Here is a 19,142-nt window from a genome sequence, read left to right as displayed (position 1 = left end):
CCCACCCTGCAGATGAGAAGTCTGAGGCTGGGAGAAATGAGGCCACACAGGCAAGAGAAGGGAGAGCTGCGATTCGGCAGAGGGTCTGGGAAGGGACTCAGAGCCTGTAGGGAGGGGAAGTGAGGAACATCCTCCCCTGAAAGCGGAAGCAGGTAGAGACCGTGGAGAAGCAACAGTTCCCTGAGATTAACCCGAGCGCCAGTCTGGGAGTCCACACTGTGGGTTCAACGTCCCTGCCCTGTTTGGGGTTTTCTGAGAGGATGGAGAGAGGTCTCAGGGACCGAGTAGAAGGACTCCTATATTAGGGGCTGGGGGATTTGATAGGAAGAACATGAGAGGTGTACAGAAGGATGGACCTGGTGGGACGGTGGGGCCCTGTGTCCTCCAGGAGCTTTCTGTAACTCGGGAGCTGAGAGAGGGGGCCCAGGGAGGGGCTTGGTGACCGAGCAGGGGTCCCAAGTGCTGGGGCAGGCGGCGAGGTGGTGGGGCCAGGGCTCCAGGGAGAGAAGGTCGGGTGCCCAGGACAGCCTCCCACCCTGAGTCAGGGCCCGTTGCTGATACAGGCGGGAGGGAGTTCATGCCCTCGGTCTGCTAGGAGCGGTCATGACCTGGGCAGGGAAGGCTGGGGTGGGGGTGGCGTCCAAGGCCAGAACCTTTGGACACCTCCACGTGCAGGAGGAGGGAGGAGAAAGGCAGCCAGTGAGAGCACTGGACTGAGTGGCCAGAGAAGCTGGAGAAGAACCAGATGCTGCTGCGCTCCAGAGGCCGAGGGAGGTCAGCTCCAGAGGGGGTGGTCCCTGGAGCCAGGCAGCGGGGGCCTCCGGGGACAAGGCCGTACTGACTGTCCATCAGGAGGCCATCAGTGCTCTAGTTGTTTCGGTTGCTTGATTTCAAGGGGTGAAGGACCAACCTGGAGCGAGGAGATGGCCTCAGCATTGGTTAACGTTTAGTTTTAGCACTAGTTAACAATTAGTTTTAAAGTCAGGACATGTAAGCTCTGTCTATCGAACACAATTTTTTCTTTCTGAGCTTTAAGAACCCAGGCCGACGGGCCCCTGCCTGCCAGTCACCAGCCCCAACCTCTCACCTGATGGCAGAGGAGCAGGAGGGGGCGCTGGGGCGACCCCCACCCCAGGCCTGACTTCACGGGATCTCACCAGATCCTAGGAGCCACCCTGCCCAGAAGTCACACTTTGGGTGATCTTGAGAGTTCACTGGGGACCCAGAGATGGAGTAATGAGGGGGGCTTCTGAGTTTGACGGTTTTAGCCACTTTGACTTGGTGAGGATTAAGGAGAAGCCCGGACTCTCGCCTTGGGTGTCTGTTTTGGTCCCACCCCGGTGGAGGCACGGGCGAAGGACAGACCCCTTCCTTCCAAAACCCCTTGTTGATTTGAGAGGTGTGAGCTTCTTACGGCCTCCGCTGGAGTGGGGGAGCTAAAAATCTTTTCTATTTTAGGCCCGTGGAGGGAGATTAACTGGATTGTCCCACGGTGAGGGAGGAGGGCTCGTCCGAGGTGACCGAGGGCAATTGGCAGAAAGCTTCTGGGCCCGGGAAGTGCAGGGCCGAGGAGGGCCCTGTGGGTGCAGGGAGGGCCCCACTGTACCCAGCTCCTCTGTTGGGAAGTGGCGGGGGCAGGGGCTGCACTTGACCTTGAGAGGGGTGTAGGGGTCAAGTCCTTGGACAACTCGCAAGAGATGGGACCCCCAGGGCCTTCGAGACTCCAGCGATGCTCAGCCAGAGGAGATGGGGAAAGGAGGCCCCGGCTGCCGTGGACCAAAGATGGGCCCCTTCTTTTTGTTCTGGATTCTCGGACGAACACTCAGAGGAACAAAAGTGCCCCGATAGTGACTGACATTGTGCCCACCTTGCCCTGCCGTCCTTCAGAGCCACATTACCTTCGATTTAGAAACACGACGTGGCAGTTCTTGCATCACGTACTGGGCACCGAATTCCCCCCTGCCCGCCGGAAGCAACTGAGAGGAGTCCACACCCATGTCCTGAGTTCCAAGTGATTTATTCTTGAAATGTTCCAATCATTTTTTCTAACATTGTAAATGTTTCATGCAATCTAATTTTTATTATGAAAATTTGCAAACACACACAAATACAGACTAGCACCCCTCCAATGGCAGCGGGCGCAAACTCACGGATCATCTTGTTCAACTATAGTCCCCTTACCTCCTCCTCCTCTGCTATTATTTTCAGTACGTAAACTTTTTAATCACGTCTAATGTTGGAGAAAAGCGCATAAATCATCCTTCTACAGCTTGATGAACGTTTGCATCTTTTTGTATCATTTTCAAGCAACTTTGTCATATTATTTCATCTATACATTTCATTCTTTTTTATATATCTTTTTTAATTGTGGTGAAAAGCACCTAACAGGAGATTTCCCATCTTCATCGTTTTTAAGTGTACAATTCAGTAGGGTTAAATATATTCACGTTGCTGTGCCACAGATCTCCAGAACTCTTCATCTTGTAACACTCAAAATCTCTGTTACAAATCATTTTAACAAGAGTCGTTGGCGAGCTAGGCTGTCAAATCTTTCTAGAAAAAGATGTGTGCAGTCGTCTTATGTCACAGTACACGCCGTGGAGGCAGGAAGGGCTGCATGGGTCATGATCTTATACCTGACGCCAGAGAGGCTCTGTAAACAGGAGGGCCGCCCGCCAGGGCCGCCGCCTCCCAGCACACTCCCTGGGCGCCCGGCGATTACAGGGCGCCCCGCACGTAGCGAGGGAATGAGGTCACAGCTCTGCCGCCCTTGTGACCATCACCTTTGCCCACGTGCAGCGACTTTTCCCTCAGTCTCGTGGCCGTCCGGCAGCATGCTATGGTCTGACGAGAATGGAGAAGGAAGTTGTTTGATGCATTCCTAAAGGCAGCAGAGAAAAACTAAGAACTTTTGCCGGTTTTCGAATTTAACTCGAAGGTCTTTGACTTCACCCCGGGCTGTGCCTCCCTGCGGCAATGGCAGCTGCGAGGACGACTGTCATTCCTCAACCCGATTCTATCATGATTATTTACATTCTGTGTCCTCTCTTTCGAGAATATTTTTTTGACATTTGCCTGCTGGCAGAGCTGGGAAGGATGAGTGGGAGCGGCGCGGAGGTGGATTTGGCTGAAAGCAAGGAAGCGTTTTCTTAGTCAGAGCAGTCCAAAAACGGAATGGCCTGGCTCAGAAGACAGCGTGTCCCCAGCCTGGATAAGGTCCCCATGAGGTCCCTTTAGGGGAGTGCTGCCCCGTGCTGTGACGGGCGTGTGCAGGAATCAGAGACAACCACCTAGTTTTGAGCACCTACTATGTGCCAGGCGCTGTTGGAAGCAGTTTTATGTGGACTAACTCATGTCATCTTCAAACAGCCCTACGGGGCGGGTACAGTTATCATCCGTTATTTCCTCCACTTTACAGATGAGGAAACTGAGGCACCCCGAGCCTCAGTGACCTGCCCAAGCTGACACTGCTGTAGGTGACAGAGGCAGGATCAAAAGCCAGCAGGCTGACGGTTCTGCTTGTAACCTTTGTGTACCGTGACGCGGAGCTCTCCATCAGGTATCCGGGGGTTCCATGTCCCCATTCAGTGACCAGCTGTTGTGGCTAAAAGGAGTTCACAAGGCAGCTGACTCAGCATAAAACGTTCGGTTAAAAGTCAGGAGGGCTGCCAGATTCCAGAGTCAAGGCACCATCAGTCAAAAGTAACAGGGGCTGTGTTTGCTCAGGACAGAGGGCAAGTGCTGTGCAGGGCTCCAGGGCCCACAGCTCCGGTCTTGGCATCCAGTTAGCTCTGTCCTCCCTGAACCCCAGGCCTGTGAATTGGCTTCTTGCCTTGTTCCTTCAAGCCTATCCTCCATTTTCAGGAATCCATCCCAGACTTTTCCCTGAGGCCAAGTCCTTGCCTTGGTCATCTGCCCAGGACACAGTTTCTCTGATAACACCCGAGGGGGAGTGGCAAGAAGGCAAGCTTCGGAATCTGGGCTGGAAGCCTGGATCTCTCACCCCCGGAGAAGTTGCTTACACTTCTAACCCTCATTTCCCATGGCCGTGGATGGGAATACGCCGCCTGTTTCCCAAGATTATGGTGAAGATCACAATGTGATAACCCACCACATCGCCGAGCACATGGCAGGACTCTGTAGACAACGGTTGACTTCCCACCTCTTCCCTCCACAGACCCAGAGTCCGGTCCTGAGCCCAGCCCTTCAGCATTTGGCCCACTGCGAGCCTTCTACAAAAAGACGCATGTCAACGAGGTCCGAGGAAGAACGCTCTGACACACTAGCTCGCCCTGTAGTGGGAACAGTGAGCAGGGCTGTTGCCCCAGCTGTGGCTGGGTTGAGCTTGGTGGTTCCTTTGAACAATGCCCTGAGTCAGAAAACTCGGGCCGCTTAGTTCCAGGACCTGCTGTGTGTAAAACGGGAAACAACGAGAATAGCCCTAAAACTCCTTCTGGCTCTAAAGTGTTCTGATTCATGACCAAGGGAAGGAGGAAAATATGTATGCAATGAAATAAAAATACTTTCCTTAGTGGGCCGAGGGAGAGGACAGAAGTATTCGGTCTCTCAGTTCAGCAGCACACGATGGAAAGTTCTGGCACAATGCACAGTGCATGTGCTGGTCTCCTTATGCTTTTGTTTCACTAAGGTCGTGTTTACTAATGCCCTGACAATAGATTCCAATCAGGAGGATTGGCCTGCAGGCTTCCCCAGGGCCTGACAGTCTGAAGCATTTATGTGCCAATTAGCTACAAGCAAAGTCCCTCTCGAGTGTTACCCATGGTTGTGTTTTCCTTGCAACCGTTCTATAAAATGGGTTAAAATAATTTTTCTGATTTTGCACTTGGGAAAACTGAGGTACAGAAAGGTTTAGTCATTTTTCCAGAATGTGTCAATAGAGGGAGAAGTTTTGGTCCTGGAATTGGCTAGATCCTTCCTACCTAAGCAAGCCCTGGGACCTCACCAACCACAGCTTTGAAGAGAAGAGGGTTGCTTCTTGTTCTCCATCACATATTTGCCCCCAGTTGCTGCACCTGCTGTAAAATTCCAGAAGACTCTTAGGGGCTGAAATCAAAGCCTCTGTCTTCTCTCTTCCTTTCAAGACATCTTGGACCTTCAGCCAAAACTCCATTCCGAGTAAAGGAGGAAATTCCTTCGTGGCTAATTTCACCGTCTTAGGAAATCGCTCGGGCCAGAAGGAATAACAGTATGTGTGTTTGTAACCGTTTTCAGCATCTGTTGTTATGACACAATCTTTAAAGCCTTTTGTTAATCTTGCTGATGACTATCTCTCCCTTATACTCTTTCCCCACAGCTGTCTGGCCCTTTTCCTGGGCCAGCCTGACAACCTGAAATAACAAGATTTCTGAAATCCCAGCTGTGCTCTATCCCGAAGGACAATTTTGCTCACTGGGGCCACGTGAGTTGTTCTAGGATATTGGCCCCTGCGTGGAACAAGGAAAGAACGCCAACACTCTCACAATGAAGGATAATTCATCAAATTGGAAGGATGCCAGAGGGAAACATTGGTCTCCTCGATTTCATCCAAACTCCTTTCCAAAGATACAGATAAAAACAGCCTGAAGTGTAGGAAATATTTGCCACGATAGGGACACCTCCCAGGCAAACATTGCATGTCCCCAAGTGTTAACTGACTTTCTATCCCAAATTTTAAAACTTACTGACACATTTAATGAGGTGATAATACTGTTTCTTAGACTGTATGTCCCACTTTAGGGAAAAGTAAAAGTAATTTTCGGGAATTTTGAATATGAGTCTCTTTCTTATGAGTGGAAAATTGTCTGTCATAGATTTGAGTAGAGAACAAGATCTCGGACATTACATGTGGGTCACGTTCCCCACGTGGGTTTGGATGGGTCAAAGAGCTCAGTTTCAGCCCAGAAAAGGTTTTTCCTGGATGCAGCAGGATTAACCCCTTGCTGGGAATTTTTACAGCACCCAGGACATGGAGCAGGCTGGGTATTCTCTTTTCTGGGTGACTTTGGACTTACGGGACAATCTGGAAGAGGAGACTTCAGTCACCCATCTGGAACTTTCTTATATCTTTTCTAAGCATATTTCCATAGTCTTTTAGAGAATAATAACCGTCTAGGCTCTAGTGGCACAAACCTCATGGGCCAACATGATGCTGGCCAATTTAGGATACGATGCTAAATTAAGCCTCACGTTTTCAATTAATTTCCCAATAAAAGAAATTTTAAAACAGAGTGAAAATCAGGGCACACTGTCACGGAGAGGGTTTTAGCCATTTTAAGTATCCCTGACTTATACATGGCCTTCCTTACTCCACCCTGACCCGTGGCAGAAGGACGTTTGCTGACCTCTCCCTTCATGGTCCTCCAAGCCCAGGGGCCGAGATGCAGTGAAGTTTCTCAGACGATAAATCTGGATCATAGAATGGTCTTTCAAACATAGACCCCTTTCTGTTGTTTTTCACCATCAACAATTATAAAAGTTTTTTGTTGCCAGGAAACTGGAGGGTCTTATATTATCTACAACATGAGGTTTTCACAAGCAGAAAATGGGCCTTATTGTGTACTCAGAATCATGAGATATTTTAAGAGATAGAAAAGATCTTGAAAAGCGTGTTACCTGATCTCTTTTCACAGGTGAGGAAGTCAGGCTCGGTAGGTGACGTGGGCCTCGGGCTGTGGTGACCAAGCCCGAAAACTACGAGACCCCAGCAAGCGGGCTGAGTGGGCAGGCTCATTCCACCACCCCACGTGGCTTCTGGATGACAAGGGGACCTCCCCTCAGCTTTGTAACACAAAAAACTCTAAAATACCGGAACCTGAGCTCCTCAGCCTGGCCAGCTGCTCCAGCCGAGGTGAGATGACGCCCACAGGAGGGAGTTAGGCCAGAGGCGGGACCACTACATCATTTGTGGGCCGCAGTGCAAAAATTCTTATTCAAAAAGCTTTGTTCCTTTTTCCATGGTCTCTCTCTCGACCTGTCATAGTGTGCTTTATTCGCTGTTCAATGGAGTACTCCCTCAGATAGGGGATGCAAGCAGACCTCCCTGGGAGTACAGATCACCCACCCACCTCGCCCCCGACAGGTGACAGGAAGCCCTGCCCTGAGCCTCTGTATGCAGGTGCGTGCCCCCAACCCTGACTCCCCTCTTGCCTGGGGTCAGGGCCTGCGGGGGGCAGAGGGTGTCAGTGGTCTCTGACTGGGGGCTGAGAAGGAGATCTGTGTCCTGTATGACACTAGGGGATCTGGGAGTGGGTAGCCATGAACCGTGGGAGCAGGACTGTGCGTGACCATGCGTGTGCCTCCAAGCCCTCTGCACACATTCCATCACGCCCAAACCGCAAGCCTGGGGATAAAATTATTAAGAAGTTCAAGATCACAAGCGCAGAGCATTAAACCCTAGGTGCGGGTCCTCTCTGAGTGCAGGGTCCTGTACGTCCTCACTGCCACATGCCCAGGAAACAGGGCCTGACCAGAGGTGGGCAGCCATCAGAACCTCTGCCATGGCCCAGGGGTGACAGAGCTCAGGTCGGGTGGGGATGCAAGCTTGCGTGTCAGCCTTTCTTACCTGCAGCCTTTAGCTACAGCCTTTCCTGGGGGGGCCTCCAGCTCCTGACCTCATGACTCCAATGGTGGAAGGTTAGGGGGTGGATTCTGTCTCGGCTTGTGCCTGAAAGAATTCTCAGGTGAGAAGGTGAAGAATATGATTTCTTTTTATGTGAGGAAGATTGGCTCTCAGCTAACATCTGTTGCCAATCTTCCTCTTTTTGCTTGAGGAAGACTGGCCCTCAGCTAAGATCTGTGCCCATCTTCCTCTATTTTGCATGTGGCATGCTGCCACAGTGGGGCTTGATGAACCGTGTGTAGGTCTGTGCCTGGGATCCAAACCAGCAAGCACTGGGCCACCAAAGCAGTGGTGTGTGAACTTAACCACTATGCCACCGGGCCAGCCCCAGAATATGGTTTCTTAGAGCTGATGTCACCCTTTGAAGGAGCATTCTTCTGAGAGGTGTGGAAGAGAGGCTGCAAACAGCCCCTTCTCCTATTATTTGAATCTTTCATTTGGGAAACACAGCTTTCACCATTTCAGGTGGCATCTTCCAACGGCACAGACCTTCCTTTCTGTGCCTTCTGCGTCTCGGCTGCACTCTGACCTCTGCTCTTTGCTGGGCTCGGCCCATGTTTAACACTTGGTTTTGGTGGAGCCGTGAGATTTCACCTGCAGAGACCCCGCGGGGCAAGACTTAAGATGGGGAACCCCACATTTAAAAGCACCACCTGGTAGTAAACATTCCCTGGGGAGGGAATCTTGGCGTTTATTCACTCATCAAACATCATGATGTGCCAGGCACTGTTCTCAGCACTTTACAAAAATACGGAGTTAGTTCATCCTGATCACACCCCTCTGAGATGGGCACTGTTATTGGTGGTCTTCAGGTGCAGAGAGTGAAGCCCAGAGAGGTTAAATAATGAGCTTTGACTCTCACAGCCAGAAAATGGGGAGCTGGGAGCCCTACCCGGTCTGTCAGCTCCAGAGCCCTTAGCCTCGTACTCCACTGGCTCGTGTTCACATCCAGGGGGCTGTGGACCCCCACCGCCGAGGCACATGGTACAGGGAGAGCTGTCTCCTTATCAGTTTAGTTGCCACCTGGACAAAAAACAGAGTCACGGAGCGGAGCTGGTTTCAGTGGTCACGCGTCTAGGAGATGCTGAGGCATGCTGGCGGCCGGATGTGGGGGCTCCGGTGCCCACCTGCCTCTTTCCAGGCTTCTCCTCACAAACTCGGCTTTGCCTGGTGAGAGTCTCAGGGATCCTTCAGAGGCGGTGTGGGGCTCCTTTGCCTTTGGTGGATATGAGGTTGTTACCAGCAACCTCGGGAAATCTGAATTTTCTTTCTTCCAGGTGAGTAAATATGAGTTTGGAAATAAAGCCTGGGAGGTGTCCACAGCTCAGCGTTGCTCTGGGCTATGGGCCTTGGATCAGTGACTACCGACAGGCTGGCAGGACAGGGTGCGTGGAGACCGCGGGTTACAGGAGGCCTCTGAAGAACCGAGAGCCTCTGCAACACAGGCCACTGGCCCTGTCTCACGGCTCATTAGCCCCGTGGCCCGGCGCCCGGAGCGGGTGGAAAGGAACAGGTGGCCACTCTCTGGAACATCATAAAACCCCTGCAAAGCATGTGCTTCATTTTCAGGGACAGTTGCCAAATTCTTGTCCTTGAAATAATTTTCCAGGTCTTTCTACTAGAAAAAAAGTTTAATTTGGAAAATGAGAGAAGGAGGAAATATGAAGGAATAACCAAGGTAGAAGAAAGCTCCCAGGTTTCTGGACAGAAGAGAGGAAGTTTAGGATAGGAGCCTGCTTTAAGGACAGCCCCAGGCCCCACTGCAAAGTGAACAATCAGAACCACGACCGAATTCACAGAGTTTAGTCTGATACCTCTGGATAGCTAAGAATTCACATGAACGCAACGTGGACCCAGGGGCCCCTTAATCCAGCTTCGAGAAAACTGTGCTGTGTTTACATGGTTCATCTCCGCATGCCCAGCACCCTGCAGCCCCCAGACTCGCGGGACAGGCCAGCTCGTCCTAATTGCGCCTTCCGCCAGCCTGTCCTCATTAGCACTGCTTGGGCTCCGCGGTCAATCTGTCGAAAGCCAGGGGAATGCTGAGTCATCTGCCTCCTTTTCAACCACGACATATTTCTGGGAATGTGAAGAACACTGGAGCGACGTGACATTCCTCTGCTTGTAGTTGTAAGGCAACTCCCCACTTCCTTTCTAGTCACGTTGCATCATCCTTCTGAACAGGATGAAACAGATTTACTTGAAACTTACATGCCTTTAGGAGAGAAAGGCAGGGTACAGGTCTGAGCCCCACACCCTCTTTGTAGTGCACCCAGAGAGCCAGTGGGCAAGACTGATAACTGTTCTCTTGCCTTTGCATGGGTAAAAAAGACACACATTGAGTACTTTCTATGCTCATCTCATAATAATGAAAAATCAGTAACATGACGGCAAAGACAGGCTCGTTTCACAACACACGAGAACCAGCCGTTGTGGATACGTCAGTTCTGGGGTGGGGCACTGCAGTTTTTGAATTCTTTGCCCTTGTCATCTGAGAATAAGTCACGGGAAAGGTGAATGGTCTATGTAAAACCTTTGGCCTGTGGGCAAGCTTTTGGACATCAAAGTCCCAGAGGAGTGTTATTTATTAACAGCACCATTAACAAACAAACACTGCGGGTTTGCGGAGGGGAGCTGGGGGGCAGTGATGGATGCAGAGGTGGACAAAAAGGGACCTGCCCCAAGAAGGGCACAGTGTCATGGTGGAGACTGGACCCTCCACGATGCAGAGGGCAGTGGAGGCTGCCCCAAGCATGGGGCTCAGGGCAGGGGGAGGTGAACGCCCCCAGGATTAGGGAAGACCAGCCCCAGAAGGAATGTTTGAGCACCCTGGGAGACTGCTGGGGTTCTGGGAAATGGTGTCCGCCCAGGTGGTAGAACCATCACACTGAGGGATGGGAAAGTACAGGAAGAGATAGACGGGAGGTCGATGCAGAGATGGGGAGAGTTGGAAGTGGGGGGCGGGGGACACGTAGAGAATGCAGGTGGAGTGACAAGGCTAGAAACCATGCTGAGAAAATTCAGGCATTGGTTTGTAGGTAGTTTCGACAGTGAGCAGTGTGACATGCTCCAGACACACCATGGAAAAGTCATCTTGGTGGCACATTGAAATTTGGCCTGGGAAGGGCTGAAGATGGGGACAGGTTAGGGGTATGTCAGTGCTATAAGGGGCTGAAAATGCACTGCAACCACAGCAAAGGTCAGGTGCCTGAGATGACAACAATAATGGTAATGTTGCTAATTGCAGCTGCCCTTTTGAGAGCTGAGCTTGTGATCGGCGTGATGCTAAGCATTTACTCGAGCTATCTCACTTCACCATCAGAACCGCGGCCCTAAGTGGCAGGTCTGTTGCCCCATCTTACAGACGAAGAAACTGAGGCTCAGAAAGGAGAGGTGAGTGCTCGTGGTCACACTGTGTAAGGAGCAGGACCAGGATTCAACCAAGGCCTGTCTGACTCAGCTGCACTCCAGATAGAATAACAGAATTGCTGTAAACCCAGTTACCTGTGGGAGCGGGAGGAAGGTGTTCTGGTGGTTTCTGCCTGGTGCTTCCAGGACAGATGACAGTGACTAAGATGGGAACGGGCAGCAGGAGGAGGAACTTGTAACTAGGTTGGCTGGGACCAAATGAATACGTGACGTCAGCAAAATACCATTGGTGGTATCAACAGTCTGTGATTAGAGCTGTACGCCTGAGGTTCATCTAAAAGACTGGAGCTAGAAGTGTCCACTAGGCACAAAGAAAGATGTCCGTATACATCACTGGCCGGGGAAAAAAGGTTCACACAGTATCATGGGAGCAGGGCTTGAGAGTTTGTAATGAGCCAGGCACAGGGCAGCATACTTGCCCTGCATGCTTAGGACAACCTGTGACATGGCTCTATTGCCATCTTCAGTTTACAGGTGAGAAAACAGAAGCTTGGAGACATTACGAAACGCGCCTCGGGCCACACAGCTAGTTAACAGTAAACGTCTGACTCCCAAGGGCATCTGCATAGACAAATACGGGAAAGATGCGGAAGAATCCACCCCCAAGGGATTGTAAAGCTGCAGCCCGGACTGTAGGCGCTCACACTTCCTTTATTTACTCCCCTGTGTTCTGTCTATTGTTAATATGTGCTATTTTTGTTTTAGGGGAAAAGAAGTTTTAATAAAACAAAAAGGTAGAAGTGTAAATTGGTGGACTTTTTGGAAGAAATTGGCCAACCTCCAGCAAAAGCTGAAAATCTTCGACCCAGTGATGCCAGTTTGAGAAGATAACCAAAGAAGCAGGCAGAGACGTGCGCCTAAAGCCGTCTAAAGCAGATCAGAGAACATTGGAAATACCTTAAATGTCCAATAACAAGAGATTGAGATAAATTTTGGTTCAGCTATACAGTTGAATTCAATACTAGGTAGCATCAAAGGGATCATATAGATTGACAGGGGTAGTAGAGATTGTTACGATGCATTAATACACGAGGAAAATACATTATAAAACATTGTCTACCAATTGGTCTCGTTTTGGTAAAAAATGCATTTATATGAATACATTCATTAAATGATTCAGCTTTTTAGAGAAGTAATGATGCAAATAATTATTTAATTTTAGTTGTGATGAAAGTTCACAGGGAGAGGCTGCCCCGAGTGTGTGCTGGGGGAGACCCGACCCAGTGAGCAGACAGCACTGGAAGGGAGAGTAAGACTTGAAAGGAAATACACCAAAATGCTTTGTGACTTTAATTTTTCTTTCTAATTATCTGTATTTTCTAGTGTTTTTTTTTCTAAAGTAAAAATGGATTACTTGGAGAGAAATATTTACTTTTAAATAATCTTCAAAACAGAAAGGAAAGAAACGAATGTAGAAGTCAGAAAAGATGAAGAATGTGTGAGATCGAGGACTCACGGAGGAGAGACCTTCCAGAAGGGAGTCAACAGTATCAGCTGCCTCCGAAAGACCCAACCAACAGGATGAAGACCAAGATGAGGAAAGAGGAGAGCCACTGACGCCCTCACATTTCTTCTGGAAAACGTTTATTTGTTATTTATCTCCAGCCACCTTCCTGTCTCAGTCCAGACCCACATTTTCCATCGCGTCTTCCTGGATGTCATTACCTGGCAATTCTGTGGGTAGTTCCAACTCGGCATACCCCAAACAGAACCGCCTCCTCCCTCCACCCCTTCACTTCAGCCCCCAAACAGTCAGACAGGCAGACACCAAACTCATTCACCTGTGTTCTCCATCTTCTTTGGCTACACCAACATCCACTCAAACTGAGTGTCCGTCTAGATTCTTCCTTCTCTCTCCTTATGCACATTTAAATGATCCTTTAAACATCCCTTTGACTAGGCTCTCCTCACTAAGCTGGAGTTTACGGCCTTAGTCAGGCCCTCCCCACCCCTTATCTAGAACAACTCACCAGCGCCTCACCTGTTGTCCTCCTCTCCTTTAACCCTTCCGCCACACCGGCACTGACTGTAAACGCCCCGGACCATCTGACTCACATATAACACTCTGCTCCCATTCTCTCCAGAATAAAGTCTAACTTCTTTAAAATATTGCAAATAACGAAGCAATAAGCATCTTGTGCACACAACTGGTTTTTTTCATTCAAAGTATTTCCTTGGGAGAAGTTCCGAGGGTTGGACGGCCTGGGGTATCATTATGTATGAACACTCTGACACTTCTGAAACTGAGCGCTAATGCAACCCCCCCACACACACACGCACACACACACATTCTCCTCCAGCATACATGGTCTCAGGGTTTGTAGGAAACAAATCTTAATTTTTGTTCCCTGACTGCCTGTAATTTTTTTCTCTTTTAAATCAGGTCCAAGCTATCTTTTTATTAAAAAAAATTATTTTCATTTTAAAGCATATGTGTTTAAGCACCTTCCTCCTTCTAGTTTTTTGATTTTTCTTTTACATGCGTATTGGTTCCTGTTACAGAAACTTTTTGGATTGGCAGGCATTTCTCAAGTTTTGCAATGCGACAGTTTCTCCCCAGTGAACTCACTTAAAAAGCAGGGCAGACATGGTGGGAGGTTGGCCTTCCTTCCTTCCAGGTGCTCCAAGTTAATAGTGAAAAAAATATTAGGGGGTGTCGTCTGTATTCTAGCGAGTAGTTCATTCTCATCGGCCTGAAGAGACATCTTCTCTTTTTAATAAGGAAGCGTTTAGCAGGCGGTGGCCCTGGACGGGGAGGTATGCAAGAGTTCTTTTGAACCGACTTTCAGCACTTTTGGCAAATTCTGGACTGCCCTGGAATTTTCACCAGGATAAATGGAGTGACCGGGCTGTTCTTCTTCTCCCTCTGTAGGATAATTCAGGAATCCTACCCAAGAATGTCAGTGCCATCTTGGCTTATAAATGCTAGACTGATTTTTTTTTCCTCCTCCTTCCCAAGGCCCCCCAGTACATACTTGTATATTCTAGCTGTAGGCTGTGCTGTGTGGGACGCCACCTTGGCATGGCTTGAGGAGCAGTGCTAGGCCTGCGCCCAGGATCTGACCCGGCGAAAACCTGGGCCGCTGAAGTGGAGCGCACAAACTTAACCACTCGGCCACGGGGCCGGCCCCAGTGCTAGACTGATTTTATATGATGATCGCTTTTAGGCTAGTGGAGAGAGTTCAGAACTTGGATCACAATCCATTGGCTTCAAATGAAACTTACTATCTCTGGGTCAAATATGCATTTTCAGCAACAGAGCTTTCCCTTAAACCAGGAATAGTGTGGGAAATGCTGTTTTCAAAATGCCTTTATCAACCTTCTCTGCTCTCCAAGCCTCTGAGCTGCTTGCCCATCCTCACAGGTGACCAGAGACCCTAAAGGAACGCCTCCATCTTCTGCTACAGACACACACACACCCACACTGGTCCCCACCCAACCTTCCTTGCTATCTGCTCAATAATGGTTCCTGGAAGGAACACTGACCCTCCTGCCCCAGAGCCTTTGCACATGTCAGACTCTGCTGACATGCCTCCACCCCACTCCTTCCTCCCAGTGTCAGCTCCAGCAGTGCTTCCTGAAAGCCTCCTTTGACTGCTCTTAGGGGTCAAAGCCCGTCTTGTGTGTCCTGACATTGTGTACCTCTCCTCACAGGTGTCATTTTACATGTATTTTTGTCTTTGTTCACTGTCTGTCTCTCCAATGGGACTGAGCTTGATGGAGGCAGGGCTACTGTCCATGATCACCTCTACCCAAAGAGGGATTCAGGCCAAGGTGAAGAGCCCACCCATGAGTATAATCTGCAGTCAGACAAGATGCAGCCTTCGAGCCTGGGAGAGGGGCTGTCACACTGACCACCACACGGTCCTGTGTTGTGAGCCCTTGATTCCAGGGGATGTAATGATACGTGTTAATGCCCCAGGAGATGAGGACGTGGTAGCTATCTAAAAAGAAGCATTTTCAGAAAGACCTGTGGGCTGTTCACAGAACACAGACCTGCCGCTTCTCGTCTCCACTGCTATCACCCTGGTCACAGCCTCCGTCAGCTCTCTGGTGGACCATTCAAAAATGTTCCCATCGGGAGCCCACTTCCACTCCAGCTCTACAAAATCCACCTTCTACACAACAGTTGGGACAACTGTCCAACAATCTAAATAGGATCGCATCACTGCCCGGCTCATAGCTGGACGTGACTTATTGTCCCATTAGAACAGGCCCCGCCCCCTGGTCTGTGCGTCTCTGTGCCACCTGGCCCCCACCTGGCTCTCCCATCTCTCTCCTCGCCTGCTCTGCTCCGGCCACCCTGGCTGCTCTGGGAACCTCAGACACTCCAACTGGGGCTTGTTCTCTCTGCTGGGAAAGCTGTCCATGGCTGTCGCTTCTCTCATTCGGTGTCCCTTGAATTGTCATCTCCTTGGAGAGGCCTTCCCTGGTCGTCAGGCACATAGTTCTCATCTTGTCCTCTTTTATTTTCTTCTTGGCTCTTATCTCTGTCTGAGTTGCCATCTGTCTTCTTGTTGGTGGGTTTACTATCTGTCTTTTCATCCCATGCTCGTTCCTGAGAGCAGTGGCCTCCTTAGTACACGACTGAGTGCTCAGCACTGAGAGGACCTGGGACTGGGTGGCCCTTAGCACAGATTTGCCGAGTGGAAGAATGAAAATTATTGCCAAAAGTTGTGATTGAGGTGGAGGCGAAATACAGCTCCTTGGGACTGTGGGGGTCCTGGGGTTCATCTAATCCAATACAACCTCCCTGAGGTGGGCGTCCACACCCTGCCTGAGCGCTTGCAGGGACTGACAGCTACTTACTGCTCAGGGGACAAAGGAGGAAAAACAAAAATAGCCTACAACATAACCCAGTGAGGTGACATTATGTAATTTTCATGAGCTAATTTAATGAACCCACTCTGATTCACCACTTAGTAGAGCATTTATTAAGCACATACTCAGTGGGGGAGGCAGACATGCAAAAAAATAACCTAGAGAGGCGCCCTGAGACGGAGGACTTCCGCAGAGCATGACTCGGGAGGCAGCAGCCCAGCCAAGCTGGGCCCAGCTGTCTCAGTGTAGGTAAAACACTGGTGAAGGTGAAAGGGGATGACGTCGGAAAATGGCCATCACAATGTCTGGCACATGGCAAGTGCCCAATACATCCTCGTTTCCATTCTGTCTGAGCAGATGGCAATGACTTCGGCCGGAGCAGGCAGCTGTGAGAGGTGGACACAGGACCACCCTGCTAGAAACGACATTTCCCAGCCTCTCTTGCAGCTAGTGGGGCTATGTGACCAAGTTCTCGCCGGTGTGAGCTCCCATCAGGTGTGCAATGTCCTGGTGGGGTCTTGACACACTGGCACGACCCCCCTTCACTCTCCCTTCTCCCTCCCCTGCTGACAGGCTTGGCAGGGACCTGGCTTCAGCCACAGCGACGAGTGCCACTACCTGGAACACGCAGAGACAAGGATGAGCTGCGGGAGCACAGCCTCCGCGCAGGCCCACACCACCCAGCTGGTACGGGAAAGGGAAGAGAAACATCCCTCTCAGATAAGCCTCAGCATTCGGGGGTCTGTGTTACAGCGGCGTTGCCGCGACCTCTCTAACATGAGAATGATTACAGGAGACTTCATCCAGGGTGCTGATGTTTGAATTGGACATTGAAGGATAAATAGGAATTTATCAATGGAGGGGTGGAGTGGGTGCAAATTACGGAAGAGGGAACTCCATCGTATGCAAAAGTCTGGAGGCAAGAAAGCCCTTGGCTGATTCTAGCCCGGCTTTTCCCCATTAGAACCCCTGCTTGTTAAATACAGATCCCTGGGGCTCCCTCCATGCTCACCCTCACACCACCACTCAGACCCTCTGAATCAGAATGCACGGGGAGCGCCCGGAGCCTGAATCTTCACCCGGTACCTGGGGTCATTCTTGTGACCCGCATACTTGGGAAGCGCTGGGCTGGATGTGCGGGCTGCAGAGAGCAGCCCTGGGAGCTGGGTTGGGAAGGCTGGACTGAGGCAAAAGTAAGTGGTCTTGGATCCCACAAAGAATTTGAACTTTAACCCACAGGCCAGTTGCTTCTTTTCTTTGGGGGAGAGGTCACAAATTCTGTCAAAAATTTGATGAAAGGTCCAACCCTTTCCCCAGAAAATATTTCCCTCCTCTCCCCACAACTGAACGCTTTTTCAGGGACCCACGAATCTGCTCTTTGGAACCCACGGAAGAACCCAGGGGGCAGCGATTTCAGTCAAGACAGGACCTGATCACGTCCATGGCAGCTCTGGGTGGGCGAGGGGCCCCACGCAGGAAGCCAGGCCAACAGGGGCTGAGAAGCAAGTGCGGCGGAGGCTTGACCCAGGAGTTCACAGGACGGAAGAGGTGGATGAGAGAGTCAGAGCAGAGGAGGCCTGGGCACGTGACCAACGACGAAGCAAGAGTCTGGAGGGGACAGAGTTCAAAGGTGAGGGAGGGTGTCTGCTTGGTCACCAGCTAGGGAGGGTGCAGGGGCGATGACTCCAGCTCTTTGACACGGCCGGTTTACAGCGATGAGTGGAGGAGCTGCGAGGGACTTGGACTGAGGGAGCGGCTCCCGGAAAGCCGTGGACATTCACGTAGAAGTTTAGAGGGGGCCCAGGCTGAAGAGTCCAGGCTCATCGAGGATGGGTGACCGCGGGCGCCGTGGGAGTCCACGGCCTCCTCCAGGGAGAGGCTGTAAATGAGACAGAAAGCTGGACCCTGCAGAGACCCACCTCGGAAGGGAGGCAGGAGAGCAGCCAATGAAACGCGAGAATGAGAGGAGAGCGAGAGAGATGGAGACACAGAGAGAGAGACAGACAGAGACCAAAGGGCAGAAAGGTCGAGCCAAATGAACCCTGCCAGGCCACCGGACTGTGCGGCTCAGAGGTCACTGGGCATCCCTGAGTCTTGTTCTTTTGCTGACTCTGCCATGAATGTCCTTGCCCTTAGTAAAGACACAGCCAAGTAATTAGGGATAAGGAGACATGACATCTGCAGTTTACCTGCAAATGGTTTAGAGAATAATACGTATATACATAGAGAGAGAGAGAATGCTAAAGCAAATGTGGCAGACGTTCACAAGTGGAGAATCTGGGCCAAGAGTTTGGGGGATTGTTTGTAAGTTCCGCAACCTCTTTAAATTTGAAACAATATAAACATAAAAATCCTCTTGTTTTGAAAAGAATACTTTGAGGAGATGGCAGGCGCACGGTGGTGGGTCAGGAAGTGTCAATCAAGCTTTGGAGAAGTTGGAGGGCGAGGGAGAGGCCCAGGAGGGCGCTGACTGTTTGAGGCGTGGGATGTTCTCAGATGGGGACCAGGGAGGACGAGTGGGTGCTCGAGAATGTATTAGGGCCGAAACAGCTGCCCCTGAGAAGGAGGGCGAGGGGAAGGAGGAGGGGCAGGAGGGAGATGGGGGAGAGAGGCACAGAGGGGGAAAGGGATGGGGAGGAAGGGGGGTTCTCACCGGGTTGAAAGACGTAGGATCAGGCATAGCGGTCAGCCTTGAAGTGGAAGGGGTGCCACTCCGAGCGAGGGCACAGGAGGTGACAACGAGCCCCCCCCCCCCCAACGCCGGGTCGGCCCCGGAAGCGACTGCCCTTTTAAGGCGCGGGCCGCGGTGAGTCAGCGGCGCCAGAGGGGACCCCGCGCCCCGCCCGCCCCGCGGTGGCCCTCCCGGCGGCGGCGCGGGAAGTGGGCTCTCGGGGCGCGGGGCCCATTCCTTTCCCCTGAGCCAGGCGTCTTTGCGAGTTTATCAAAGTTATTTTGACGCGTTTAGAATTTTTCAAGTGAGCACTTCTGCGGTGGCACCCTCTCCTCGTCGCGCTCGGGCCTTGAAGACATCTACGGGCTTATTTATAGCCCGTGTTTATTTTTGCTCAGCTCCTGAACTCGAGCCTCTCCAAGCGCTAGTCTGAGCGGCGGCAGATTGGAGCGCGTCCTGGCTTCCCTGCCCCGACCCAGGGCCAGGCTCTGGTCTGCCTGGCCGTCTGTCTGTGACCTGGGGAGCCCTGGGGCCGAGAAGAGGGGCCAGGGCAGTTCAGGCTGGGCTGGGGCGGGGCAGGGTGGTGAGAGAGGGGTAGCTGGA

At 51.2% G+C, this 19,142-nt stretch overlaps 3 long non-coding RNA genes across 3 annotated transcripts; 2 read left to right on the top strand and 1 right to left on the bottom strand.

The window, feature by feature from the left end:
• Window positions 1-2,800: 2,800 nt before the first annotated feature.
• On the top strand, window positions 2,801-5,762 carry LOC139082003 (uncharacterized). The gene is made up of 2 exons (XR_011537598.1): window positions 2,801-5,206; window positions 5,315-5,762. It is a non-coding gene; the product is annotated as an uncharacterized lncRNA (long non-coding RNA).
• A 4,649-nt stretch (window positions 5,763-10,411) lies between these two features.
• Window positions 10,412-11,794, top strand: LOC139082002 (uncharacterized). Its single transcript, XR_011537597.1, has 2 exons — window positions 10,412-11,011; window positions 11,515-11,794. It is a non-coding gene; the product is annotated as an uncharacterized lncRNA (long non-coding RNA).
• A 4,164-nt stretch (window positions 11,795-15,958) lies between these two features.
• On the bottom strand, window positions 15,959-18,896 carry LOC139082001 (uncharacterized). The gene is made up of 3 exons (XR_011537596.1): window positions 18,522-18,896; window positions 17,298-17,747; window positions 15,959-16,486 (listed from the first exon to the last, which is right to left on the bottom strand). It is a non-coding gene; the product is annotated as an uncharacterized lncRNA (long non-coding RNA).
• Between the last annotated feature and the right edge of the window lie 246 nt (window positions 18,897-19,142).

This window comes from Equus przewalskii, chromosome 2, assembly GCF_037783145.1.
Source record: "Equus przewalskii isolate Varuska chromosome 2, EquPr2, whole genome shotgun sequence".
NCBI lineage: Eukaryota > Metazoa > Chordata > Mammalia > Perissodactyla > Equidae > Equus > Equus przewalskii.
Note: the sequence above shows the minus strand (reverse complement) of the source record. Positions and strands in the feature narration are given on the sequence as shown.